Source organism: Papaver somniferum, chromosome 11, assembly GCF_003573695.1.
Source record: "Papaver somniferum cultivar HN1 chromosome 11, ASM357369v1, whole genome shotgun sequence".
In the NCBI taxonomy this organism is placed as follows: Eukaryota; Viridiplantae; Streptophyta; class Magnoliopsida; order Ranunculales; family Papaveraceae; genus Papaver; species Papaver somniferum.
Genome location: NC_039368.1, coordinates 21,774,579 through 21,784,165, shown reverse-complemented (window position 1 = coordinate 21,784,165; position 9,587 = coordinate 21,774,579). Strand labels below are relative to the sequence as shown.

General features: G+C 40.1%; 1 pseudogene; it reads left to right on the top strand.

Annotated features, from left to right (window-relative positions):
• The first annotated feature begins 8,142 nt into the window (after positions 1-8,142).
• Positions 8,143-8,242, top strand: LOC113325502 (annotated as a pseudogene).
• Positions 8,243-9,587: the final 1,345 nt, after the last annotated feature.

The following is a 9,587-nucleotide window of genomic DNA, read 5'->3' as shown; positions in this document are numbered from 1 at the left end:
TTGGCGCCGCCTAAACTATGCCAAAGCCATGCCGGCCCTACCACATGCCGCTCGCTTCCAAACGAAGGGTTGCAACAATCAATGGCCACCCTTCCATCTGAGATGCAGATCTCAGCCGTTCAAGTTCGCCACCTAACGCATGGAAACTTCCGGCTCAAGGCAAACATCACGGTTTTGCCAAAACCCTAATTTTGGTCGCGCCTAAACTATGCCAAAGCCATGCCATCCCTACCACATGTCGCTGGCTGCCAAACGGAGGGTTGCAACAATCAACGGCTACCCTTCCATCTTAGATGCAGACCTCAGCCGTCCAAGTTCGCCACCTAACGCATGGCAACTTCCGGCCCAAGGCCAATCATCACGGTTTTGCCAAAACCCTAATTTTGGCCGCGCCTAAACTATGCCAAAGCTATGCCGTCCCTTGATGTTATTTATAGATAGTGGTAAAAAGAGTGTCGTTTCTCAGACTTGTGAAGGATTTTTTTTTAGACTTAAATTCAAAACTAAAATAGAAAACACAATAAAAATTATAGCAAACTCAAACAAATATGATATCAATATTAAAAGAAACACTGAGGCTAAGATTCCACTATTTTACAAGTTCAAAGTGATTAAACCAATACTTATATTTATGCAATTTTCTAGTTTAATTTGATTCTAAAGTATTGCAACAAGTAGATTTTCAAAAGTAATAATTGTAAATACCAAGTATGAAGCATTAAAAGTCTGAAAACTAAGCATACTCCATCAAAATAAATCACAATCACTCAAATAAAAATCATATTCAATAATAGTTCAAGGCAAATAATCATATAATTATTGCAAATAAAAAGATAAAATAGAATATACCACTTTTTGTTGGAAAAATAGCTTCCTCTATCGCCTCAGCAAATGGGGTTTAGCTCCTCATATTAATCACTTGCTTAAAATATTGGTTTATGGTTCAAAAGTTGATTAAAAGGAAGGAAGACAATAAAACAAACAGTTTGCAACGTTGTATTGGCGCTACAAATAAGCTGTTACAAACGACGAACTGTTACAGAGACCTGTTGGTTACTGTAGCAGTGTTACAAATTGAGACGCCTAAGTGTTGAGATATTAAGACTGAAAAAAAACGACTGTTTTGAATGGTGTTTGTTCTTCAGCTTCTTCTTCTTCTCCTGCTGGTGTAACTCGCTCTGCATCTTGACTGATTCTTCTCTGTTGGGTTTTAAACTTCTCCTAAGGTTGCGTACTCTCTTCTGTGACTCCCTAGCCTCATATATATACACGGAAGGTCCCGTATAAAGCAAGTGAAGTCCCAAAAATAACTCTTTTCTTCGGCAGTAATACTCGGAATTTTCTTCTCTTCCAAATCTTCTTTACGCGGTATGTGAGTTATAAAACTTCCTAAAACTGAAAGATACGAATCCCAGAGAGTAAATCCTTCGTTCACAGCACCAAACTTCCACAAATATAACCAATGAAACTTCCACGAATAACCAGTGCCTTGTTTTATCCAAACCGAAGATTGATGCATATTTTTTCAAATCTGTGCCACTTAAAATCTCTGTTCTGACTCATCATGTACATCCCAACTCATCTCCACGTAAGAAACCTCTCCAATACTTCACGGAATTTCAGAAAATCCGATAATATTTTCATCTCCTCTGTTCAACCCTAACTCCACATAATGTCCTATATTTTCGAATTTAGAAGACCTACCAACCCTGTTTAGTCATAACAGGGTGGTACCAATCCATTCCAGCGTCAAACACCGAGAAAAACTCAACAGAATTTAATCCAGCTCTTCCAAGGCAAATACGCAGCTTGTACACCAGATTCCTGCCTATTTGCTAACTTTGAACCGTGAAGAAGAAGGGCGTCCCCTATCCAGAGTAGGGGTGCCTTTATCAGCTGCCCTAAGGGGTGTCCTGGGGCGCCCCTTATCCAAACCGGGGGTCCGAATAGCAAGTGTTCTCCGGGTGCTTTCCGACAACTTTTCGAGCCAATTTTTTCCAAAAATGTTTATTGGCCAAAAATACCTACAAATAAATAAAACACCATAATAAGTACAAAAATGAGCCCTAACAATATATAGAATCGAGACAAATCGGACACAAAAATGTGTCTATCAAATACCCCCAAACCTATTATTTGCTAGTCCTCGAGCAAAAATAAAATAGAAATAAAATCCTAACTCACTGTCGCAGGCATCGTCGATTGCATTTAGCATATGCAATAAGCCTTTAAACCCCCAGGTGTTTCTAGTGGCGGAGTGTTATCTCCGGAGGGCTTACCAGAGGTATACCCACAAAACCTTTATACTACAGACCCTAGCTATCTACACAGAACCTTGGAAGGCACTAAAGAATCTCCTTGGTTGGCATACTTATTGGCTACAGGAGGAAGTACCCTGATGCGAAATTCCAATTGATGTACACGAGTTCGCACTCAAGCATACTAAAATGCATATGAAGTGACAGAGCTCTACTCAGGTAGTCGCACTATGGACATCAATATCCGGAGTCAAAACTAATCACATGGATAGATCAAGAAGATGGATATAGAAAAACATAGATGGTTCTGATGTTTACTAGGTGAACGGTGTTTCTCATATCTGTCTGAAGGCCTCCGCTAAAATGAACCTATCCTAATGGACTGAGATAATAGTCTGACTAATATCAACACACTGGCATATACAAGGGAACCAGTGATTGATAATCCTAACTCTAGGTCAACACAACTGGCATATTCAAGGGTTCCAGTGGTCGACTTTATTGAATTTATTCCAGTTGGTATGATGTTCTGGTCTCAATTTCTTTCTTTATTTTTTTTCGTATCTCAGTCTCTCTAATTCACCCTATCATTGGTAACAACTTGAATCGTGAGCCCCACCTAATCACTTAGAGAAACATAGTTTAAAAACAAAACAAAATAAAAACAGAAATGAAAAGGACTCAACGAGATATGGTGAAACTATCATGTTATTTCTAACACCTGAGCTATGTGCTTTTATGAATAGACTCTTTAGATGTTGCCATATAGTCAGATTGGTTCCTCAACTCCTACAACCAAAATGCTTCCATCCACTTAGATTGGTTAGTGTCATCCTTAATAGGGATAAATTTCTAGGCTCTGGAGTTTATTTATTGCAACGAAAAGGTAACAAAAAGTTCTACCCCACCCCAAAACTTAAATCTAACATTGTCCTCAATGTTTCTAATTAAAGAACAGTACCAAAAATATAAGTAACATGAGGAAATAGTAAAGAGAGAAGTCGGAAAGATAGTACCTGGGTGAAGTGTAACCAAAAACCTACAAAAATATTATACAACATACAAAATCGCCTCGATGGTCAATCAAGGTAAACAGGGTCCTCCAGAGGGACCTCCTCAACATCACCTGTAGGAAAAGGCTCTAAAAAGGGCTTCAATCGCTGGCCGTTAACTTTCGAAGAACTACTACCATATGGTGTCTCAATCTCAACAGCGCCATGAGGAAAAACAGTACGGACCATAAAAGGACCGGTCCACCGAGAGCGCAACTTCCCGGGGAATAGATGCAAACGAGTGTCATACAGAAGAACTTTTTGACCTGGAGAAAATGACTTTCGTAAAATATTCCTATCATGCACAAGTTTCATTTTGTTCTTATACTCCTTAGCACTATCGTATGCATCTCTACGAATCTCGTCCAACTCATTGAGCTGGAGCTTTCTTTGAGCTCCTGCCTTGTCAAGTGAAAAGTTTAAGTTCTTAATAGCCCAATAGGCTCGATGCTCTAACTCAACAGGCAGGTGACATGCCTTTCCAAACACTAAACGATAAGGTGACATTCCAATGGGTGTCTTAAACGCAGTACGGTAAGCCCATAAGGCATCAGTAAGCCTCGACGACCAGTCTTTCCTATTTGGATTAACTGTTTTCTCTAGAATACGTTTAATTTCCCTATTGGAAACCTCTACCTGACCACTAGTCTGAGGGTGATATGGGGTTGCTACTTTATGGGTAATACCGTATTGTTTCATTAAAAGAGCAAACGGTCTATTACAAAAGTGTGAACCTCCATCACTAATTATAGCTCGCGGCGTACCAAAACGTGTAAGTATATTCTCTTTCAAAAACTGGACTACGACCCTGTGGTCATTCGTTTTACACGGAACCGCCTCAACCCACTTAGACACATAGTCTACAGCGACAAGTATGTAAAGATAACCAAACGAAATAGGAAATGGACCCATAAAATCAATGCCCCACACATCAAAGACCTCAATCACTAAAATAGGGTTCAAAGGCATCATATTTCTACGGGAAATGGTTCCTAACTTCTGGCAACGCTCACAAGAAACACAATGACTATGGGAATCTTTAAACAACGAAGGCCAGTAAAATCCACACTGCAAAATCTTAGCAGCAGTCTTCTTAGCACTAAAATGACCCCCACATGCATGTTCATGACAAAAGGAGATAATACTAGACTGGTCACTCTCAGATACACATCTCCTAATAATCTGGTCCGGACAATACTTAAACAGATAAGGATCGTCCCAAAAGAAATGCTTAACCTCGGCTAAAAACCTAGAACGATCTTGCTTACCCCAATGTTGAGGGGTTCGACCAGTAACAAGATAATTCACTATATTTGCATACCAAGGTGATTGGGAAACAGAGAACAATTGTTCATCAGGAAAGCTATCCCTTATAGGAAGGGAATCACTAGGGGAACTAACAACTAGCCTAGACAAGTGGTCTGCTACTACATTTTCTGCACCCTTTTTGTCTCTAATGTCTGGGGAAAATTCCTGTAACAATAGGATCCATCTAATCAATCTAGGTTTGGTATCCTTCTTAGATAAAAGGTATTTCAAAGCAGCATGATCTGTATAGATTATGATCTTAGAACCTAATAGGTAGGACCTAAACTTATCCAAGGCAAACACGATGGCTAAAAGTTCCTTCTCGGTAGTTGTGTAGTTCATTTGGGCATCATTCAGAGTTTTGCTAGCATAATAAATCACATGAAGTAATTTGTTTTCTCGTTGTCCTAAAACGACGCCTATAGCATAATCTGAAGAATCACACATAATCTCAAAGGGTAGGTTCCAGTTAGGTGCCTGGACTATCGGGGCAGTAGTGAGTAAAGTTTTAAGCTTCTCAAAAGCCTCTAAACAAGCATCATCAAAGACAAACTTAACATCTTTTGCAAGCAAATTGCAAAGAGGTCTAGAAATCAAGCTAAAATCCTTAATGAATCGACGGTAAAAACCTGCATGCCCTAGGAATGACCTAATATCTTTTACGGTTTTTGGGACCTGTAAAGTCTTAATAAGGTCAACTTTGGCTTTGTCTACCTCTATACCCTTTGAAGAGACGATGTGCCCTAACACAATTCCTGATTTAACCATGAAATGGCATTTTTCCCAATTAAGCACTAAATTTTTTTCCTTACACCTAGTCAACACTAATGTCAAATGATGCAAGCACTCATCGAAAGATGAACCAAACACTGAAAAATCATCCATAAAGACCTCTAAGAACCGTTCTACCATATCAGAAAAATGCTCATCATACAACGCTGAAAAGTTGCAGGGGCATTACATAGCCCGAAAGGCATGCGTCTATACGCAAAGGTACCAAAGGGACAGGTAAAAGTGGTTTTCTCTTGGTCTTCTGGGGCAATAACGATCTGATTATAACCGGAGTAGCCATCTAAGAAGCAATAGTGACTATGTCCAGCTAATCGCTCTAGCATTTGGTCGATAAAAGGAAGGGGAAAGTGATCCTTCCTTGTGACCTTGTTCAATTTCCTATAGTCAATACACACACGCCATCCCGTGGTCACTCGGGTTGGGATTAATTCATTATTATCATTCTGGACTACAGTGATACCTGATTTCTTGGGGACAACCTGAACAGGGCTGACCCACTTACTGTCTGAAATTGGGTAAATAATACCCGCATCTAACAACTTAAGCACCTCTTTTCGAACTACCTCTTTCATGTTAGGGTTCAGTCGACGTTGCATCTCCCTAGAAGGTTTGGAGTCTTCCTCTAAATGAATCTGATGCATACACACAGTAGGACTTATACCCTTAATGTCTGCTATAGTCCACCCTAAAGCTTCCTTATTGTCTTGAAGTACATTTACTAGCCTACTTTCCTGATCACTATCCAAATTGGAAGCTACAATCACAGGTAAAGTCTCAGATGGGCCTAAAAACACATACTTTAGAGTATCGGGTAGTGGTTTAAGGTCCAACTTTGGGGGCTCTTCTAAAGAAGGAATTAGGGTAGTCTCAGAAACTGGTAACGGTTCGAACCTAGCTTTCCATCTATCAGTGTCTAACACAGGGGTAGAATCTAATAGAGCATTCACCTGTTCAATAGTGCTATCGTCGTCAAAATCTAAACCAAAATGGGATAGACAACTTTCTAATGGGTCTTCAGACAAGATGTTTGGTAATGACTCCTGAACTAAGGCTTCTATCATGTTCACCTCCTCAACACATGTGTCATCTAGCTCATGAGGTTGCTTACTGACATTAAAAATGTTCATCTCCATAGTCATATTACCAAAAGATAAACTCATCACACCATTTCGACAGTTAATGATCGCATTAGACGTAGCTAAAAATGGGCGACCTAAAATCACAGGTATCTGGTTCTCTGGGTCAGGGACAGGTTGGGTATCTAGGACCACGAAATCCACTGGATAAATAAACTTGTCGACCTCAATAAGAACATCCTCGATAACACCTCGAGGGATTTTAACAGACCTATCAGCTAACTGCAGTGTCATCTGAGTAGGTTTCATTTCACCAAGTCCTAGCTGTAAGTATACATGGAATGGCAGTAAGTTCACACTGGCTCCTAAGTCAAGTAAAGCTTTTTCTACCCGGAAGTTACCTATTGTGCAAGCAATGGTAGGAGAACCTGGGTCTTTGTACTTTGGAGTTGTGGTGTTCTGAATGATTGAACTTACGTGACTAGCTAAAAAGGCTTTCTTATGGACGCTAAGTTTTCGCTTTCGCGTACACATATCCTTAAGGAACTTGGCATAAGCAGGAATTTGCCTAATTGCATCTAATAAGGGAAGGTTTATGGTAACTTGCTTAAAAACCTCCACTATGTCATTAAAGTTCGATTCCTTCTTTGTTGGTACTAATAGCTGAGGAAATGGGGCTCTAGGCCTAAAATCAGACCTTTCAGGAACCGAATTCACATCATCAGAAACTTTATCAGTCTCTTCAGCTACTGGTCCTGAGAGGTGAGATCCTGAGGGGTGAACTACAGTATGTTCACTATCGGGCATGGTTACCTTATTGTCTACAACTCTACCACTTCTAAGGGTTCTAACAGCATTCAATTGATTCGATGGTTTTGCACCTAATTCATGAACTCCTCTAGGGTTGGGTTGTGTTTGACTAGGAAACTTACCTTTTTCTCTCAAAGAATCACTTATCAGACCAACCTGGGTTTTTAACTCGGAAATAGCCTGACTATTTTCTTGTCCTATCCTGTTACTAGCTTGTAGACTCTGTTCTACGGATAACTGGAATTTTGCAGTTTGCTGAGTTAACAAGGCGAGAGATTCCTCTAAACTTAGGATTTTCTTATCTGACTGATTCTGAAACTGAGCTAGTCCTGAAGGATTCTTAGTATAGCCAAAACCTGGGGGAGCATTAGAATTACTAAACTGACCTTGACTTTGGCCCTTAGACCACGAAAGGTTCGGATGGTTTCTCCAACCAGGATTATAGGTTTCTGAATATGGGTCAATCTTTTGACGGTTATCAAATCTAGTGTTATTATAAAGAGCATTGGCTGCTCTTCAATATTCTGGCCTTCCCAAAAAGGCTCCACTCTACCACTAGTCTGGCCCACTTCTAAGGCTTCTAACCTTTTTGCTATAGCAGCAATTTTGGCATCTGATTCATAGCCTCCTTCTACCCTATTAACGTTTCCTCTACTTAAAAGAATTGTTTTCTGGGGTGCCCTACTATTTTCCCATTGCTGGGTTTTTTCGGCGATTTCATTAAAAAATTCCATCGCCGCATCAACAGTTTGGTTTTCAAATCCACCAGTGCATAGAGACTCAACCATGGTCGTTGTGGAATAATCTAAACCCTCATAAAGGATCTGAACTAGCCTAACCTTTTCTAAACCATGATGAGGACACTGGGATAATAAATCATTGAACCTTTCCAAATACCTATATAAAGATTCTCCCTCTTGTTGTGAAAATGTGCATATTTGCGTCCTAATAGACGATGTTTTGTGCCTAGGGAAAAACTTATTGAAAAAGGCAGATGTAAGTTGTTCATATGTCTCAATTGACTCGGAGTCCAAACTATACAGCCACGACTTGGCCTTATCTTTCAGGGAAAATGGGAATAACCTAAGTTTCAAAGCATCATCATCTAAGCCTCTAATTCTTAGAGTACTACAAATTTCCTCAAAATCCCTAACATGGTAATAAGGGTTTTCATTTTCTTTCCCTAAAAAGATTGGGAGCATCTGTAAGGTCCCAGGTTTCAGTTCATAGGGTGCCTCCGTTTCAGCTAACTTAATACACGAAGGACGGTAGTCCTAGTTGGATTCAACAAAGCTTTCAAAGTTGCCATTTCTGGCGCTATCGGAGCAACAGGATTCTCTCCTCAGTCAAAGACGTTCAAAAACAGACTCTTCAAAAGTCGGACTTTCTAGATTAAGGTAATCGAGACGCTTCGAACTACTAGGTTTCTCTTTAACAAATCTACCTAGTGCGTCTCTTTTACGTTCAGGCATACAATATTTTCTAAATTGGAAGGGTAAGCAAACACAGATCAAGGCCGACTCAACCAAATCAAACCTATTGATTTCTAGCAAACAAAAAGCATGATGGCTCCACTTAGATTGTTTCTAGACCAGCTTCTAATCCTTCGAACGGGAATTCGTTACAATTTAAGCAAACCCCTCTGGAATCAATCCGAGTTAACGTAAGTTGAATAGAGGCGAGGGAAGCTCGGTGGAGCTTTGATACCCAAGGCCTCACCGGTATTACAAGGCGGCGCAGTCACGCATTCAACTTACAGAAACCGTCAAGAACTTCGAAGTATGCTTAAAAGAGTAACCAATATTTTTCGAATGACTTTCCTGTTAAGCTCGTTACCCTATCGGTCTCGTTCTAGTCAAAATTTTAGGCTTAGGTTCGCGTAGGTTACGTGTTCCTAAAGCGGGCAAGAAGAGAACGGTGATGAAATCCGAACCCTTATCTTGTATGGCCAGGCCTTGCCCTTTACTAGAAAAATAAATGTTGTATTCAGTCCTCAACATATATGCATACGAAGGAGTCCAGTAACTCGCTGACAGGGGATTCGCGAGTGTTTAGAATCTTACCTCCCGTTCCAGACGGGGGATGAATCGGTTGTAGTCGACTCGGGCCACTGACTCCGATGTCTAGTGTACGAACCCAAGGTGCAGAGACAATATCGTAATTGTCCTCCTTCTCTGCAAACAGTTTATATTTAAAGTACCCTTCCGTAGGGTAAAAAAAAAATATCCCAAAGTCCAAAAGTCCAAAAAAATAAAGAAAAATTACAAAAATAATAAACCCTAATACAGTTT